Source organism: Ascidiella aspersa, chromosome 3 (assembly GCF_963924565.1).
Source record: "Ascidiella aspersa chromosome 3, kaAscAspe10.2, whole genome shotgun sequence".
Lineage (NCBI taxonomy): Eukaryota > Metazoa > Chordata > Ascidiacea > Phlebobranchia > Ascidiidae > Ascidiella > Ascidiella aspersa.
This window is the reverse complement of record NC_139449.1, coordinates 11645953-11665532: the sequence shown is the minus strand read 5'-3', so window position 1 is coordinate 11665532 and position 19580 is coordinate 11645953. Positions and strand designations below refer to the sequence as shown.

The following is a 19580-nucleotide window of genomic DNA, read 5'->3' as shown; positions in this document are numbered from 1 at the left end:
GTTGATTCCATATTTTTATAGGCAGCAAAGCTGATTTTGATAATTACAAACAAAAAAGGAGAACTGTCTAATGAAGCGCTGCTGAAATTTTCTGTTAACCTTATCAGTGTTGTTTTTTCAAATTCATTGACCACCCGCTTGCAGAACGGCTGTCCCTTTGATGTACTAATCACAATCTGTATTACCTCTTTAATCAGTTTATCAAGTATTTTTCGGTTTCAATCTCATCAAAGCAAACGATGCACTAAAGACAAATATACAAAATAAGTTTTTCAGTACCTTGAATAAGTACTCAACTGAATATAAATCTTCACTTAGTTAAACTAGAGATATCTAAAGCTTGTTGATAAATATACACGTATAATGACGAGCTAATTAAAATAATATTTCCAATTATCACTGATGGTTTTACAACTTTACAGTATTCAACAAAAATGTGTTTAGCTATTATTTTGAAATCACCAATTCTTGTTCTTTTTGAAAGACACACAAATCAATAAAGTTCAAATGCAATTTAATTTGTTTGCAAATGTCTTACGTTTAATGTTGAATATTTCTATCATCTGAGATGTATAGGAAACACGGTTCGATTAGTAAACCATACAATTGTTAACAAAAATATGGATAGAGTTGATATGATATATTAATTTGTAAATGTGACATTCCAAATCTCAGAAGCTTTTTTTTTCTTTCTTATTATTCAAAACGCGAAATAACACCAGCCAATATAGGTATGCTACCCTGTCACGTCTTCCTCGTTAATATAGTGGTCAGTACCCCGCCTGTCACGCGGGAGACCGGGGTTCGATTCCCCGACGGGGAGATCTTTTTCAAAGGCTGAAGTTATTGATTTGCTTTTTCTACTCTTATGTTATTTCGATTCCGCTCAAATTGTAAACCTTAACATAATTCTAGATATAACTGATTGGAAGTTGGTAGTTGAAACATGAATGAAATACACGAACTTTGCTGTATATTTGGAACCATGAAATTACATGAATAACATTTGAAAACTGAAACATTACAGATAAATACGTGCGCATATATAAAGACAAAACAATAAAGAAAAGCTGAATAATATTTTTTTTAATACAAAAGGTTGGAACAAACATATACTTAATATAGAAAATGAAAATAATAAAATGATGCAACATTTTATGCAACAGCACACGTGCGCAAGTTTTGCTGACAACGCCGACCATGTTGACCTCGCAGAACACTGGTAACCAACGAAGAGCATGACAGGTTCGGAAAAGATGGACCAACATCAGATATTTTACTGAAATTGATTCTTCTTCCAATTGGCACTGTAGTTGTTTGGTGAGCGTAAGAAGGATTTTTGCAAGCAGTGATATCTGACACGTGTCTAAAACGTTTCGCTTGCTGTCGATAGTCTTTGAAAAGGCATTCTGGTTGGCATTGCAAACGATCGTTTACATGTTCATTTTCTTCGCTTCGAGCTCGTTTCCTTGTTGTACTAGTCGTTGCAGATTTGTTAATGCAAGTGGGTTTACTGTTGGTTGATTGTCTCTTCATTCTAGGTCTTGGTTTCGCTGTATGAAATATTTCAATCTTTGGAGACACGTGAAGCGTTTCACAGAAACTCATGCTCAGGAGTCCGATTGCATTGCAGTTCTCAACAGCATTGGGTGACATTTTATTACTAAAGTCGTCTTGCGATAAATTGAACTCGCTTTTATAATTGTGTCAAACGAAGTATAAGCCAAGTAGTTGATTCCATATTTTTATAGGCAGCAAAGCTGATTTTGATAATTACAAACAAAAAAGGAGAACTGTCTAATGAAGCGCTGCTGAAATTTTCTGTTAACCTTATCAGTGTTGTTTTTTCAAATTCATTGACCACCCGCTTGCAGAACGGCTGTCCCTTTGATGTACTAATCACAATCTGTATTTCATCTTTAATCAGTTTATCAAGTATTTTTCGGTTTCAATCTCATCAAAGCAAACGATGCACTAAAGAAAAATATACAAAATAAGTTTTTCAGTACCTTGAATAAGTACTCAACTGAATATAAATCTTCACTTAGTTAAACTAGAGATATCTAAAGCTTGTTGATAAATATACACGTATAATGAAGAGCCAATTAAAATAATATTTCCAATTATCACTGATGGTTTTACAACTTTACAGTATTCAACAAAAATGTGTTTAGCTATTATTTTGAAATCACCAATTCTTGTTCTTTTTGAAAGACACACAAATCAATAAAGTTCAAATGCAATTTAATTTGTTTGCAAGTGGTCTTACGTTTAATGTTGAATATTTCTATCATCTGAGATTTATAGGAAACACGGTTCGATTAGTAAACCATACAATTGTTAACAAAAATATGGATAGAGTTGATATGATATATTAATTTGTAAATGTGACATTCCAAATCTCAGAAGCTTTTTTTTTCTTTCTTATTATTCAAAACGCGAAATAACACCAGCCAATATAGGTATGCTACCCTGTCACGTCTTCCTCGTTAGTATAGTGGTCAGTATCCCCGCCTGTCACGCGGGAGACCGGGGTTCGATTCCCCGACGGGGAGATCTTTTTCAAAAGCTGAAGTTATTCATTTGCTTTTTCTACTCTTATGTTATTTCGATTCCGCTCAAATTGTAAACCTTAACATAATTCTAGATATAACTGATTGAAAGTTGGTAGTTGAAACATGAATGAAATACACGAACTTTGCTGTATATTTGGAACCATGAAATTACATGAATAACATTTGAAAACTGAAACATAACAGATAAATACGTGCGCATATATAAAGACAAAACAATAAAGAAAAGCTGAATAATATTTTTTTTAATACAAAAGGTTGGAACAAACATATACTTAATATAGAAAATGAAAATAATAAAATGATGCAACATTTTATGCAACAGCACACGTGCGCAAGTTTTGCTGACAACGCCGACCATGTTGACCTCGCAGAACACTGGTAACCAACGAAGAGCATGACAGGTTCGGGAAAGATGGACCAACATCAGATATTTTACTGAAATTGATTCTTCTTCCAATTGGCACTGTAGTTGTTTGGTGAGCGTAAGAAGGATTTTTGCAAGCAGTGATATCTGACACGTGTCTAAAACGTTTCGCTTGCTGTCGATAGTCTTTGAAAAGGCATTCTGGTTGGCATTGCAAACGATCGTTTACATGTTCATTTTCTTCGCTTCGAGCTCGTTTCCTTGTTGTACTAGTCGTTGCAGATTTGTTAATGCAAGTGGGTTTGCTGTTGGTTGATTGTCTCTTCATTCTACGTCTTGGTTTCGCTGTATGAAATCTTTCAATCTTTGGAGACACGTGAAGCGTTTCACAGAAACTCATGCTCAGGAGTCCGATTGCATTGCAGTTCTCAACAGCATTGGGTGACATTTTATTACTAAAGTCGTCTTGCGATAAATTGAACTCGCTTTTATAATTGTGTCAAACGAAGTATAAGCCAAGTAGTTGATTCCGTATTTATATAGGCAGCAAAGCTGATTTTGATAATTACAAAGAAAAAAGGAGAACTGTCTAATGAAGCGCTGCTGAAATTTTCTGTTAACCTTATCAGTGTTGTTTTTTCAAATTCATTGACCACCCGCTTGCAGAACGGCTGTCCCTTTGATGTACTAATCACAATCTGTATTACCTCTTTAATCAGTTTATCAAGTATTTTTCGGTTTCAATCTCATCAAAGCAAACGATGCACTAAAGACAAATATACAAAATAAGTTTTTCAGTACCTTGAATAAGTACTCAACTGAATATAAATCTTCACTTAGTTAAACTAGAGATATCTAAAGCTTGTTGATAAATATACATGTATAATGACGAGCCAATAATAATAATATTTCCAATTATCACTGATGGTTTTACAACATTACAGTATTCAACAAAAATGTGTTTAGCTATTATTTTGAAATCAACAATTCTTGTTCTTTTTGAAAGACACACAAACCAATAAAGTTGAAATGCAATTTAATTTGTTTGCAAGTGTCTTACGTTTAATGTTGAATATTTCTATCATCTGAGATGTATAGGAAACACGGTTCGATTAGTAAACCATACAATTGTTAACAAAAATATGGATAGAGTTGATATGATATATTAAGTTGTAAATATGACATTCCAAATCTCATTAGCTTTTTTTTTTCTTTCTTATTATTCAAAACGCGAAATAACACCAGCAAATATAGGTATGCTACCCTGTCACGTCTTCCTCGTTAGTATAGTGGTCAGTATCCCCGCCTGTCACGCGGGAGACCGGGGTTCCATTCCCCGACGGGGAGATCTTTTTCAAAGGCTGAAGTTATTCATTTGCTTTTTCTACTCTTATGTTATTTCGATTCCGCTTAAATTGTAAACCTTAACATAATTCTAGATATAACTGATTGGAAGTTGGTAGTTGAAACATGAATGAAATACACGAACTTTGCTGTATATTTGGAACCATGAAATTACATGAATAACATTTGAAAATACAAAAGGTTGGAACAAACATATACTTAATATAGAAAATGAAAATAATAAAATGATGCAACATTTTATGCAACAGCACACGTGCGCAAGTTTTGCTGACAACGCCGACCATGTTGACCTCGCAGAACACTGGTAACCAACGAAGAGCATGACAGGTTCGGGAAAGATGGACCAACATCAGATATTTTACTGAAATTGATTCTTCTTCCAATTGGCACTGTAGTTGTTTGGTGAGCGTAAGAAGGATTTTTGCAAGCAGTGATATCTGACACGTGTCTAAAACGTTTCGCTTGCTGTTGATAGTCTTTGAAAAGGCATTCTGGTTGGCATTGCAAACGATCGTTTACATGTTCATTTTCTTCGCTTCGAGCTCGTTTCCTTGTTGTACTAGTCGTTGCAGATTTGTTAATGCAAGTGGGTTTACTGTTGGTTGATTGTCTCTTCATTCTACGTCTTGGTTTCGCTGTATGAAATCTTTCAATCTTTGGAGACACGTGAAGCGTTTCACAGAAACTCATGCTCAGGAGTCCGATTGCATTGCAGTTCTCAACAGCATTGGGTGACATTTTATTACTAAAGTCGTCTTGCGATAAATTGAATTCGCTTTTATAATTGTGTCAAACGAAGTATAAGCCAAGTAGTTGATTCCGTATTTATATAGGCAGCAAAGCTGATTTTGATAATTACAAAGAAAAAAGGAGAACTGTCTAATGAAGCGCTGCTGAAATTTTCTGTTAACCTTATCAGTGTTGTTTTTTCAAATTCATTGACCACCCGCTTGCAGAACGGCTGTCCCCTTGATGTACTAATCACAATCTGTATTTCATCTTTAATCAGTTTATCAAGTATTTTTCGGTTTCAATCTCATCAAAGCAAACGATGCACTAAAGAAAAATATACAAAATAAGTTTTTCAGTACCTTGAATAAGTACTCAACTGAATATAAATCTTCACTTAGTTAAACTAGAGATATCTAAAGCTTGTTGATAAATATACACGTATAATGAAGAGCCAATTAAAATAATATTTCCAATTATCACTGATGGTTTTACAACTTTACAGTATTCAACAAAAATGTGTTTAGCTATTATTTTGAAATCACCAATTATTGTTCTTTTTGAAAGACACACAAATCAATAAAGTTCAAATGCAATTTAATTTGTTTGCAAGTGGTCTTACGTTTAATGTTGAATATTTCTATCATCTGAGATGTATAGGAAACACGGTTCGATTAGTAAACCATACAATCGTCAACAAAAATATGGATAGAGTTGATATGATATATTAATTTGTAAATGTGACATTCCAAATCTCAGAAGCTTTTTTTTTCTTTCTTATTATTCAAAACGCAAAATAACACCAGCCAATATAGGTATGCTACCCTGTCACGTCTTCCTCGTTAGTATAGTGGTCAGTATCCCCGCCTGTCACGCGGGAGACCGGGGTTCGATTCCCCGACGGGGAGATCTTTTTCAAAGGCTGAAGTTATTCATTTGCTTTTTCTACTCTTATGTTATTTCGATTCCGCTCAAATTGTAAACCTTAACATAATTCTAGATATAACTGATTGAAAGTTGGTAGTTGAAACATGAATGAAATACACGAACTTTGCTGTATATTTGGAACCATGAAATTACATGAATAACATTTGAAAACTGAAACATAACAGATAAATACAAGCGCATATATAAAGACAAAACAATAAAGAAAAGCTGAATAATATTTTGTTTAATACAAAAGGTTGGAACAAACATATACTTAATATAGAAAATGAAAATAATAAAATGATGCAGCATTTTATGCAACAGCACACGTGCGCAAGTTTTGCTGACAACGCCGACCATGTTGACCTCGCAGAACACTGGTAACCAACGAAGAGCATGACAGGTTCGGGAAAGATGGACCAACATCAGATATTTTACTGAAATTGATTCTTCTTCCAATTGGCACTGTAGTTGTTTGGTGAGCGTAAGAAGGATTTTTGCAAGCAGTGATATCTGACACGTGTCTAAAACGTTTCGCTTGCTGTCGATAGTCTTTGAAAAGGCATTCTGGTTGGCATTGCAAACGATCGTTTACATGTTCATTTTCTTCGCTTCGAGCTCGTTTCCTCGTTGTACTAGTCGTTGCAGATTTGTTAATGCAAGTGGGTTTACTGTTGGTTGATTGTCTCTTCATTCTACGTTTTGGTTTCGCTGTATGAAATCTTTCAATCTTTGGAGACACGTGAAGCGTTTCACAGAAACTCATGCTCAGGAGTCCGATTGCATTGCAGTTCTCAACAGCATTGGGTGACATTTTATTACTAAAGTCGTCTTGCGATAAATTGAACTCGCTTTTATAATTGTGTCAAACGAAGTATAAGCCAAGTAGTTGATTCCATATTTTTATAGGCAGCAAAGCTGATTTTGATAATTACAAACAAAAAAGGAGAACTGTCTAATGAAGCGCAGCTGAAATTTTCTGTTGACCTTATCAGTGTTGTCTTTTCAAATTCATTGACCACCCGCTTGCAGAACGGCTGTCCCTTTGATGTACTAATCACAATCTGTATTACCTCTTTAATCAGTTTATCAAGTATTTTTCGGTTTCAATCTCATCAAAGCAAACGATGCACTAAAGACAAATATACAAAATAAGTTTTTCAGTACCTTGAATAAGTACTCAACTAAATATAAATCTTCACTTAGTTAAACTAGAGATATCTAAAGCTTGTTGATAAATATACACGTATAATGACGAGCCAATTAAAATAATATTTCCAATTATCACTGATGGTTTTACAACTTTACAGTATTCAACAAAAATGTGTTTAGCTATTATTTTGAAATCACCAATTCTTGTTCTTTTTGAAAGACACACAAATCAATAAAGTTCAAATGCAATTTAATTTGTTTGCAAGTGGTCTTACGTTTAATGATGAATATTTCTATCATCTGAGATGTATAGGAAACACGGTTCGATTAGTAAACCATACAAATGTTAACAAAAATATGGATAGAGTTGATATGATATATAATTTTGTAAATGTGACATTCCAAATCTCAGAAGCTTTTTTTTTCTTTCTTATTATTCAAAACGCGAAATAACACCAGCCAATATAGGTATGCTACCCTGTCACGTCTTCCTCGTTAGTATAGTGGTCAGTATCCCCGCCTGTCACGCGGGAGACCGGGGTTCGGTTCCCCGACGGGGAGATCTTTTTCAAAGGCTGAAGTTATTCATTTGCTTTTTCTACTTTTATGTTATTTCGATTCCGCTCAAATTGTAAACCTTAACATAATTCTAGATATAACTGATTGGAAGTTGGTAGTTGAAACATGAATGAAATACACGAACTTTGCTTTATATTTGGAACCATGAAATTACATGAATAACATTTGAAAACTGAAACATAACAGATAAATACGTGCGCATATATAAAGACAAAACAATAAAGAAAAGCTGAATAATATTTTTTTTAATACAAAAGGTTGGAACAAACATATACTTAATGTAGAAAATGAAAATAATAAAATGATGCAACATTTTATGCAACAGCACACGTGCGCAAGTTTTGCTGACAACGCCGACCATGTTGACCTCGCAGAACACTGGTAACCAACGAAGAGCATGACAGGTTCGGGAAAGATGGACCAACATCAGATATTTTACTGAAATTGATTCTTCTTCCAATTGGCACTGTAGTTGTTTGGTGAGCGTAAGAAGGATTTTTGCAAGCAGTGATATCTGACACGTGTCTAAAACGTTTCGCTTGCTGTCGATAGTCTTTGAAAAGGCATTCTGGTTGGCATTGCAAACGATCGTTTACATGTTCATTTTCTTCGCTTCGAGCTCGTTTCCTTGTTGTACTAGTCGTTGCAGATTTGTTAATGCAAGTGGGTTTACTGTTGGTTGATTGTCTCTTCATTCTACGTCTTGGTTTCGCTGTATGAAATCTTTCAATCTTTGGAGACACGTGAAGCGTTTCACAGAAACTCATGCTCAGGAGTCCGATTGTATTGCAGTTCTCAACAGCATTGGGTGACATTTTATTACTAAAGTCGTCTTGCGATAAATTGAACTCGCTTTTATAATTGTGTCAAACGAAGTATAAGCCAAGTAGTTGATTCCATATTTTTATAGGCAGCAAAGCTGATTTTGATAATTACAAACAAAAAAGGAGAACTGTCTAATGAAGCGCAGCTGAAATTTTCTGTTGACCTTATCAGTGTTGTCTTTTCAAATTCATTGACCACCCGCTTGCAGAACGGCTGTCCCTTTGATGTACTAATCACAATCTGTATTACCTCTTTAATCAGTTTATCAAGTATTTTTCGGTTTCAATCTCATCAAAGCAAACGATGCACTAAAGACAAATATACAAAATAAGTTTTTCAGTACCTTGAATAAGTACTCAACTAAATATAAATCTTCACTTAGTTAAACTAGAGATATCTAAAGCTTGTTGATAAATATACACGTATAATGACGAGCCAATTAAAATAATATTTCCAATTATCACTGATGGTTTTACAACTTTACAGTATTCAACAAAAATGTGTTTAGCTATTATTTTGAAATCACCAATTCTTCTTCTTTTTGAAAGACACACAAATCAATAAAGTTCAAATGCAATTTAATTTGTTTGCAAGTGGTCTTACGTTTAATGATGAATATTTCTATCATCTGAGATGTATAGGAAACACGGTTCGATTAGTAAACCATACAAATGTTAACAAAAATATGGATAGAGTTGATATGATATATTAATTTGTAAATGTGACATTCCAAATCTCAGAAGCTTTTTTTTTCTTTCTTATTATTCAAAACGCGAAATAACACCAGCCAATATAGGTATGCTACCCTGTCACGTCTTCCTCGTTAGTATAGTGGTCAGTATCCCCGCCTGTCACGCGGGAGACCGGGGTTCGGTTCCCCGACGGGGAGATCTTTTTCAAAGGCTGAAGTTATTCATTTGCTTTTTCTACTTTTATGTTATTTCGATTCCGCTCAAATTGTAAACCTTAACATAATTCTAGATATAACTGATTGGAAGTTGGTAGTTGAAACATGAATGAAATACACGAACTTTGCTTTATATTTGGAACCATGAAATTACATGAATAACATTTGAAAACTGAAACATAACAGATAAATACGTGCGCATATATAAAGACAAAACAATAAAGAAAAGCTGAATAATATTTTTTTTAATACAAAAGGTTGGAACAAACATATACTTAATGTAGAAAATGAAAATAATAAAATGATGCAACATTTTATGCAACAGCACACGTGCGCAAGTTTTGCTGACAACGCCGACCATGTTGACCTCGCAGAACACTGGTAACCAACGAAGAGCATGACAGGTTCGGGAAAGATGGACCAACATCAGATATTTTACTGAAATTGATTCTTCTTCCAATTGGCACTGTAGTTGTTTGGTGAGCGTAAGAAGGATTTTTGCAAGCAGTGATATCTGACACGTGTCTAAAACGTTTCGCTTGCTGTCGATAGTCTTTGAAAAGGCATTCTGGTTGGCATTGCAAACGATCGTTTACATGTTCCTTTTCTTCGCTTCGAGCTCGTTTCCTTGTTGTACTAGTCGTTGCAGATTTGTTAATGCAAGTGGGTTTACTGTTGGTTGATTGTCTCTTCATTCTACGTCTTGGTTTCGCTGTATGAAATCTTTCAATCTTTGGAGACACGTGAAGCGTTTCACAGAAACTCATGCTCAGGAGTCCGATTGTATTGCAGTTCTCAACAGCATTGGGTGACATTTTATTACTAAAGTCGTCTTGCGATAAATTGAACTCGCTTTTATAATTGTGTCAAACGAAGTATAAGCCAAGTAGTTGATTCCGTATTTATATAGGCAGCAAAGCTGATTTTGATAATTACAAAGAAAAAAGGAGAACTGTCTAATGAAGCGCTGCTGAAATTTTCTGTTAACCTTATCAGTGTTGTTTTTTTCAAAGTCATTGACCACCCGCTTGCAGAACGGCTGTCCCTTTGATGTACTAATCACAATCTGTATTACCTCTTTAATCAGTTTATCAAGTATTTTTCGGTTTCAATCTAATCAAAGCAACCGATGCACTAAAGACAAATATACAAAATAAGTTTTTCAGTACCTTGAATAAGTACTCAACTGAATATAAATCTTCACTTAGTTAAACTAGAGATATCTAAAGCTTGTTGATAAATATACACGTATAATGACGAGCCAATTAAAATAATATTTCCAATTATCACTGATGGTTTTACAACTTTACAGTATTCAACAAAAATGTGTTTAGCTATTATTTTGAAATCACCAATTCTTGTTCTTTTTGAAAGACACACAAATCAATAAAGTTCAAATGCAATTTAATTTGTTTGCAAGTGGTCTTACGTTTAATGTTGAATATTTCTATCATCTGAGATGTATAGGAAACACGGTTCGATTAGTAAACCATACAATTTTTAACAAAAATATGGATAGAGTTGATATGATATATTAATTTGTAAATGTGACATTCCAAATCTCAGAAGCTTTTTTTTTCTTTCTTATTATTCAAAACGCGAAATAACACCAGCCAATATAGGTATGCTACCCTGTCACGTCTTCCTCGTTAGTATAGTGGTCAGTATCCCCGCCTGTCACGCGGGAGACCGGGGTTCGATTCCCCGACGGGGAGATCTTTTTCAAAGGCTGAAGTTATTCATTTGCTTTTTCTACTCTTATGTTATTTCGATTCCGCTCAAATTGTAAACCTTAACATAATTCTAGATATAACTGATTGGAAGTTGGTAGTTGAAACATGAATGAAATACACGAACTTTGCTGTATATTTTGAACCATGAAATTACATAAATAACATTTGAAAACTGAAACATAACAGATAAATACGTGCGTATATATAAATACAAAAAAAATGAAGAAAAGCTGAATAATATTTTTTTTAATACAAAATATTGGAACAAACATATACTTTATATAGAAAATGAAAATAATAAAATGATGCAACATTTTATGCAACAGCACACGTGCGCAAGTTTTGCTGACAACGCCGACCATGTTGACCTCGCAGAACACTGGTAACCAACGAAGAGCATGACAGGTTCGGGAAAGATGGACCAACATCAGATATTTTACTGAAATTGATTCTTCTTCCAATTGGCACTGTAGTTGTTTGGTGAGCGTAAGAAGGATTTTTGCAAGCAGTGATATCTGACACGTGTCTAAAACGTTTCGCTTGCTGTCGATAGTCTTTGAAAAGGCATTCTGGTTGGCATTGCAAACGATCGTTTACATGTTCATTTTTTTCGCTTTGAGCTCGTTTCCTTGTTGTACTAGTCGTTGCAGATTTGTTAATGCAAGTGGGTTTACTGTTGGTTGATTGTCTCTTCATTCTACGTCTTGGTTTCGCTGTATGAAATCTTTCAATCTTTGGAGACACGTGAAGCGTTTCACAGAAACTCATGCTCAGGAGTCCAATTGTATTGCAGTTCTCAACAGCATTGGGTGACATTTTATTACTAAAGTCGTCTTGCGATAAATTGAACTCGCTTTTATAATTGTGTCAAACGAAGTAGGCTATAAACCAAGTAGTTGATTCCATATTTATATAGGCAGCAAAGCTGATTTTGATAATTACAAACAAAAAAGGAGAACTGTCTAATGAAGCGCTGCTGAAATTTTCTGTTAACCTTATCAGTGTTGTTTTTTCAAATTCATTGACCACCCGCTTGCAGAACGGCTGTCCCTTTGATGTACTAATCACAATCTGTATTACCTCTTTAATCAGTATATCAAGTATTTTTCGGTTTCAATCTCATCAAAGCAAACGATGCACTAAAACAAATATACAAAATAAGTTTTTCAGTACCTTGAATAAGAACTCAACTGAATATAAATCTTCACTTAGTTAAACTAGAGATATCTAAAGCTTGTTGATAAATATACACCTATAATAACGAGCCAATTAAAATAATATTTCCAATTATCACTGATGGTTTTACAACATTACAGTATTCAACAAAAATGTGTTTAGCTATTATTTTGAAATCACCAATTCTTGTTCTTTTTGAAAGACACACAAACCAATAAAGTTCAAATGCAATTTAATTTGTTTGCAAGTGGTCTTACGTTTAATGTTGAATATTTCTATCATCTGAGATGTATAGGAAACACGGTTCGATTAGTAAACCATACAATTGTTAACAAAAATATGGATAGAGTTGATATGATATATTAATTTGTAAATGTGACATTCCAAATCTCAGAAGCTTTTTTTTCTTTCTTATTATTCAAAACGCGCAATAACACCAGCCAATATAGGTATGCTACCCTGTCACGTCTTCCTCGTTAGTATAGTGGTCAGTATCCCCGCCTGTCACGCGGGAGACCGGGGTTCGATTCCCCGACGGGGAGATCTTTTTCAAAGGCTGAAGTTATTCATTTGCTTTTTCTACTCTTATGTTATTTCGATTCCGCTCAAATTGTAAACCTTAACATAATTCTAGATATAACTGATTGAAAGTTGGTAGTTGAAACATGAATGAAATACACGAACTTTGCTGTATATTTGGAACCATGAAATTACATGAATAACATTTGAAAACTGAAACATAACAGATAAATACGTGCGCATATATAAAGACAAAACAATAAAGAAAAGCTGAATAATATTTTTTTTAATACAAAAGGTTGGAACAAACATATACTTAATATAGAAAATGAAAATAATAAAATGATGCAGCATTTTATGCAACAGCACACGTGCGCAAGTTTTGCTGACAACGCCGACTATGTTGACCTCGCAGAACACTGGTAACCAACGAAGAGCATGACAGGTTCGGGAAAGATGGACCAACATCAGATATTTTACTGAAATTGATTCTTCTTCCAATTGGCACTGTAGTTGTTTGGTGAGCGTAAGAAGGATTTTTGCAAGCAGTGATATCTGACACGTGTCTAAAACGTTTCGCTTGCTGTCGATAGTCTTTGAAAAGGCATTCTGGTTGGCATTGCAAACGATCGTTTACATGTTCATTTTCTTCGCTTCGAGCTCGTTTCCTTGTTGTACTAGTCGTTGCAGATTTGTTAATGCAAGTGGGTTTACTGTTGGTTGATTGTCTCTTCATTCTACGTCTTGGTTTCGCTGTATGAAATCTTTCAATCTTTGGAGACACGTGAAGCGTTTCACAGAAACTCATGCTCAGGAGTCCGATTGCATTGCAGTTCTCAACAGCATTGGGTGACATTTTATTACTAAAGTCGTCTTGCGATAAATTGAACTCGCTTTCATAATTGTGTCAAACGAAGTAGAAGCCAAGTATTGATTCCATATTTATATAGGCAGCAAATCTGATTTTGATAATTACAAACAAAAAAGGAGAACTGTCTAATGAAGCGCTGCTGAAATTTTCTGTTAACCTTATCAGTGTTGTTTTTTCAATTTCATTGACCACCCGCTTGCAGAACGGCTGTCCCTTTGATGTACTAATCACAATCTGTATTACCTCTTTATCAGTTTATCAAGTATTTTTCGGTTTCAATCTCATCAAAGCAAACGATGCACTAAAGACAAATATACAAAATAAGTTTTTCAGTACCTTGAATAAGTACTCAACTGAATATAAATCTTCACTTAGTTAAACTAGAGATATCTAAAGCTTGTTGATAAATATACACGTATAATGACGAGCCAATTAAAATAATATTTCCAATTATCACTGATGGTTTTACAACTTTACAGTATTCAACAAAAATGTGTTTAGCTATTATTTTGAAATCACCAATTCTTGTTCTTTTTGAAAGACACACAAATCAATAAAGTTCAAATGCAATTTAATTTGTTTGCAAGTGGTCTTACGTTTAATGTTGAATATTTCTATCATCTGAGATGTAAAGGAAACACGGTTCGATTAGTAAACCATACAATTGTTAACAAAAATATGGATAGAGTTGATATGATATATTAATTTGTAAATGTGACATTCCAAATCTCAGAAGCTTTTTTTTTTCTTTCTTATTATTCAAAACGCGAAATAACACCAGCCAATATAGGTATGCTACCCTGTCACGTCTTCCTCGTTAGTATAGTGGTCAGTATCCCCGCCTGTCACGCGGGAGACCGGGGTTCGATTCCCCGACGGGGAGATCTTTTTCAAAGGCTGAAGTTATTCATTTGCTTTTTCTACTCTTATGTTATTTCGATTCCGCTCAAATTGTAAACCTTAACATAATTCTAGATATAACTGATTGGAAGTTGGTAGTTGAAACATGAATGAAATACACGAACTTTGCTGTATATTTGGAACCATGAAATTACATGAATAACATTTGAAAACTGAAACATAACAGATAAATACGTGCGCATATATAAAGACAAAACAATAAAGAAAAGCTGAATAATATTTTTTTTAATACAAAAGGTTGGAACAAACATATACTTAATATAGAAAATGAAAATAATAAAATGATGCAACATTTTATGCAACAGCACACGTGCGCAAGTTTTGCTGACAACGCCGACCATGTTGACCTCGCAGAACACTGGTAACCAACGAAGAGCATGACAGGTTCGGGAAAGATGGACCAACATCAGATGTTTTACTGAAATTGATTCTTCTTCCAATTGGCACTGTAGTTGTTTGGTGAGCGTAAGAAGGATTTTTGCAAGCAGTGATATCTGACACGTGTCTAAAACGTTTCGCTTGCTGTCGATAGTCTTTGAAAAGGCATTCTGGTTGGCATTGCAAACGATCGTTTACATGTTCATTTTCTTCGCTTCGAGCTCGTTTCCTTGTTGTACTAGTCGTTGCAGATTTGTTAATGCAAGTGGGTTTACTGTTGGTTGATTGTCTCTTCATTCTACGTCTTGGTTTCGCTGTATGAAATCTTTCAATCTTTGGAGACACGTGAAGCGTTTCACAGAAACTCATGCTCAGGAGTCCGATTGCATTGCAGTTCTCAACAGCATTGGGTGACATTTTATTACTAAAGTCGTCTTGCGATAAATTGAACTCGCTTTTATAATTGTGTCAAACGAAGTATAAGCCAAGTAGTTGATTCCATATTTTTATAGGCAGCAAAGCTGATTTTGATAATTACAAACAAAAAAGGAGAACTGTCTAATGAAGCGCTGCTGAAATTTTCTGTTAACCTTATCAGTGTTGTTTTTTCAAATTCATTGACCACCCGCTTGCAGAACGGCTGTCCCTTTGATGTACTAATCACAATCTGTATTACCTCTTTAATCAGTTTATCAAGTATTTTTCGGTTTCAATCTCATCAAAGCAAACGATGCACTAAAGACAAATATACAAAATAAGTTTTTCAGTACCTTGAATAAGTACTCAACTGAATATAAATCTTCACTTAGTTAAACTAGAGATATCTAAAGCTTGTTGATAAATATACACGTATAATGACGAGCCAATTAAAATAATATTTCCAATTATCACTGATGGTTTTACAACTTTACAGTATTCAACAAAAATGTGTTTAGCTATTATTTTGAAATCACCAATTCTTGTTCTTTTTGAAAGACACACAAATCAATAAAGTTCAAATGCAATTTAATTTGTTTGCAAGTGGTCTTACGTTTAATGTTGAATATTTCTATCATCTGAGATGTATAGGAAACACGGTTCGATTAGTAAACCATACAATTGTTAACAAAAATATGGATAGAGTTGATATGATATATTAATTTGTAAATGTGACATTCCAAATCTCAGAAGCTTTTTTTTTCTTTTTTATTATTCAAAACGCGAAATAACACCAGCCAATATAGGTATGCTACCCTGTCACGTCTTCCTCGTTAGTATAGTGGTCAGTATCTCCGCCTGTCACGCGGGAAACCGGGGTTCGATTCCCCGACGGGGAGATCTTTTTCAAAGGCTGAAGTTATTCATTTGCTTTTTCTACTCTTATGTTATTTCGATTCCGCTCAAATTGTAAACCTTAACATAATTCTAGATATAACTGATTGGAAGTTGGTAGTTGAAACATGAATGAAATACACGAACTTTGCTGTATATTTGGAACCATGAAACATAACAGATAAATACGTGCGCATATATAAAGACAAAACAATAAAGAAAAGCTGAATAATATTTTTTTTAATACAAAAGGTTGGAACAAACATATACTTAATATAGAAAATGAAAATAATAAAATGATGCAACATTTTATGCAACAGCACACGTGCGCAAGTTTTGCTGACAACGCCGACCATGTTGACCTCGCAGAACACTGGTAACCAACGAAGAGCATGACAGGTTCGGGAAAGATGGACCAACATCAGATATTTTACTGAAATTGATTCTTCTTCCAATTGGCACTGTAGTTGTTTGGTGAGCGTAAGAAGGATTTTTGCAAGCAGTGATATCTGACACGTGTCTAAAACGTTTCGCTTGCTGTCGATAGTCTTTGAAAAGGCATTCTGGTTGGCATTGCAAACGATCGTTTACATGTTCATTTTCTTCGCTTCGAGCTCGTTTCCTTGTTGTACTAGTCGTTGCAGATTTGTTAATGCAAGTGGGTTTACTGTTGGTTGATTGTCTCTTCATTCTACGTCTTGGTTTCGCTGTATGAAATCTTTCAATCTTTGGAGACACGTGAAGCGTTTCACAGAAACTCATGCTCAGGAGTCCGATTGCATTGCAGTTCTCAACAGCATTGGGTGACATTTTATTACTAAAGTCGTCTTGCGATAAATTGAACTCGCTTTTATAATTGTGTCAAACGACGTATAAGCCAAGTAGTTGATTCCATATTTTTATAGGCAGCAAAGCTGATTTTGATAATTACAAACAAAAAAGGAGAACTGTCTAATGAAGCGCTGCTGAAATTTTCTGTTACCCTTATCAGTGTTGTTTTTTCAAATTCATTGACTACCCGCTTGCAGAACGGCTGTCCCTTTGATGTACTAATCACAATCTTTATTACCTCTTTAATCAGTTTATCAAGTATTTTTCGGTTTCAATCTCATCAAAGCAAACGATGCACTAAAGACAAATATACAAAATAAGTTTTTCAGTACCTTGAATAAGTACTCAACTGAATATAAATCTTCACTTAGTTAAACTAGAGATATCTAAAGCTTGTTGATAAATATACACGTATAATGACGAGCCAATTAAAATAATATTTCCAATTATCACTGATGGTTTTACAACTTTACAGTATTCAACAAAAATGTGTTTAGCTATTATTTTGAAATCACCAATTCTTGTTCTTTTTGAAAGACACACAAATCAATAAAGTTCAAATGCAATTTAATTTGTTTGCAAGTAGTCTTACGTTTAATGTTGAATATTTTCATCATCTGAGATGTATAGGAAACACGGTTCGATTAGTAAACCATACAATTGTTAACAAAAATATGGATAGAGTTGATATGATATATTAATTTGTAAATGTGACATTCCAAATCTCAGAAGCTTTTTTTTTCTTTTTTATTATTCAAAACGCGAAATAACACCAGCCAATATAGGTATGCTACCCTGTCACGTCTTCCTCGTTAGTATAGTGGTCAGTATCCCCGCCTGTCACGCGGGAGACCGCGGTTCGATTCCCCGACGGGGAGATCTTTTTCAAAGGCTGAAGTTATTCATTTGCTTTTTCTACTCTTATGTTATTTCGATTCCGCTCAAATTGTAAACCTTAACATAATTCTAGATATAACTGATTGGAAGTTGGTAGTTGAAACATGAATGAAATACACGAACTTTGCTGTATATTTGGAACCATGAAATTACATGAATAACATTTGAAAACTGAAACATAACAGATAAATACGTGCGCATATATAAAGACAAAACAATAAAGAAAAGCTAAATAATATTTTTTTTAATACAAAATGTTGGAACAAACATATACTTAATATAGAAAATGAAAATAATAAAATGATGCAACATTTTATGCAACAGCACACGTGCGCAAGTTTTGCTGACAACGCCGACCATGTTGACCTCGCAGAACACTGGTAACCAACGAAGAGCATGACAGGTTCGGGAAAGATGGACCAACATCAGATATTTTACTGAAATTGATTCTTCTTCCAATTGGCACTGTAGTTGTTTGGTGAGCGTAAGAAGGATTTTTGCAAGCAGTGATATCTGACACGTGTCTAAAACGTTTCGCTTGCTGTCGATAGTCTTTGAAAAGGCATTCTGGTTGGCATTGCAAACGATCGTTTACATGTTCATTTTCTTCGCTTCGAGCTCGTTTCCTTGTTGTACTAGTCGTTGCAGATTTGTTAATGCAAGTGGGTTTACTGTTGGTTGATTGTCTCTTCATTCTACGTCTTGGTTTCGCTGTATGAAATCTTTCAATCTTTGGAGACACGTGAAGCGTTTCACAGAAACTCATGCTCAGGAGTCCGATTGCATTGCAGTTCTCAAAAGCATTGGGTGACATTTTATTACTAAAGTCGTCTTGCGATAAATTGAACTCGCTTTTATAATTGTGTCAAACGACGTATAAGCCAAGTAGTTGATTCCATATTTTTATAGGCAGCAAAGCTGATTTTGATAATTACAAAGAAAAAAGGAGAACTGTCTAATGAAGCGCTGCTGAAATTTTCTGTTACCCTTATCAGTGTTGTTTTTTCAAATTCATTGACTACCCGCTTGCAGAACGGCTGTCCCTTTGATGTACTAATCACAATCTTTATTACCTCTTTAATCAGTTTATCAAGTATTTTTCGGTTTCAATCTCATCAAAGCAAACGATGCACTAAAGACAAATATACAAAATAAGTTTTTCAGTACCTTGAATAAGTACTCAACTGAATATAAATCTTCACTTAGTTAAACTAGAGATATCTAAAGCTTGTTGATAAATATACACGTATAATGACGAGCCAATTAAAATAATATTTCCAATTATCACTGATGGTTTTACAACTTTACAGTATTCAACAAAAATGTGTTTAGCTATTATTTTGAAATCACCAATTCTTGTTCTTTTTGAAAGACACACAAATCAATAAAGTTCAAATGCAATTTAATTTGTTTGCAAGTGGTCTTACGTTTAATGTTGAATATTTCTATATTCTGAGATGTATAGGAAACACGGTTAGATTAGTAAACCATACAATTGTTAACAAAAATATGGATAGAT

At 34.3% G+C, this 19580-nt stretch overlaps 6 non-coding genes across 6 annotated transcripts; all 6 read left to right on the top strand.

The window, feature by feature from the left end:
• The first annotated feature begins 2483 nt into the window (after window positions 1-2483).
• Window positions 2484-2555, top strand: Trnad-guc (transfer RNA aspartic acid (anticodon GUC)). The gene has a single exon. It is a non-coding gene; the product is annotated as a tRNA-Asp (tRNA).
• Window positions 2556-5870: 3315 nt separating this feature from the next.
• Trnad-guc (transfer RNA aspartic acid (anticodon GUC)) lies at window positions 5871-5942 on the top strand. Its single transcript has one exon. It is a non-coding gene; the product is annotated as a tRNA-Asp (tRNA).
• A 5125-nt stretch (window positions 5943-11067) lies between these two features.
• On the top strand, window positions 11068-11139 carry Trnad-guc (transfer RNA aspartic acid (anticodon GUC)). The gene has a single exon. It is a non-coding gene; the product is annotated as a tRNA-Asp (tRNA).
• Window positions 11140-12803: 1664 nt separating this feature from the next.
• Trnad-guc (transfer RNA aspartic acid (anticodon GUC)) lies at window positions 12804-12875 on the top strand. Its single transcript has one exon. It is a non-coding gene; the product is annotated as a tRNA-Asp (tRNA).
• Window positions 12876-14534: 1659 nt separating this feature from the next.
• Window positions 14535-14606, top strand: Trnad-guc (transfer RNA aspartic acid (anticodon GUC)). Its single transcript has one exon. It is a non-coding gene; the product is annotated as a tRNA-Asp (tRNA).
• A 1660-nt stretch (window positions 14607-16266) lies between these two features.
• Trnad-guc (transfer RNA aspartic acid (anticodon GUC)) lies at window positions 16267-16338 on the top strand. The gene has a single exon. It is a non-coding gene; the product is annotated as a tRNA-Asp (tRNA).
• Window positions 16339-19580: the final 3242 nt, after the last annotated feature.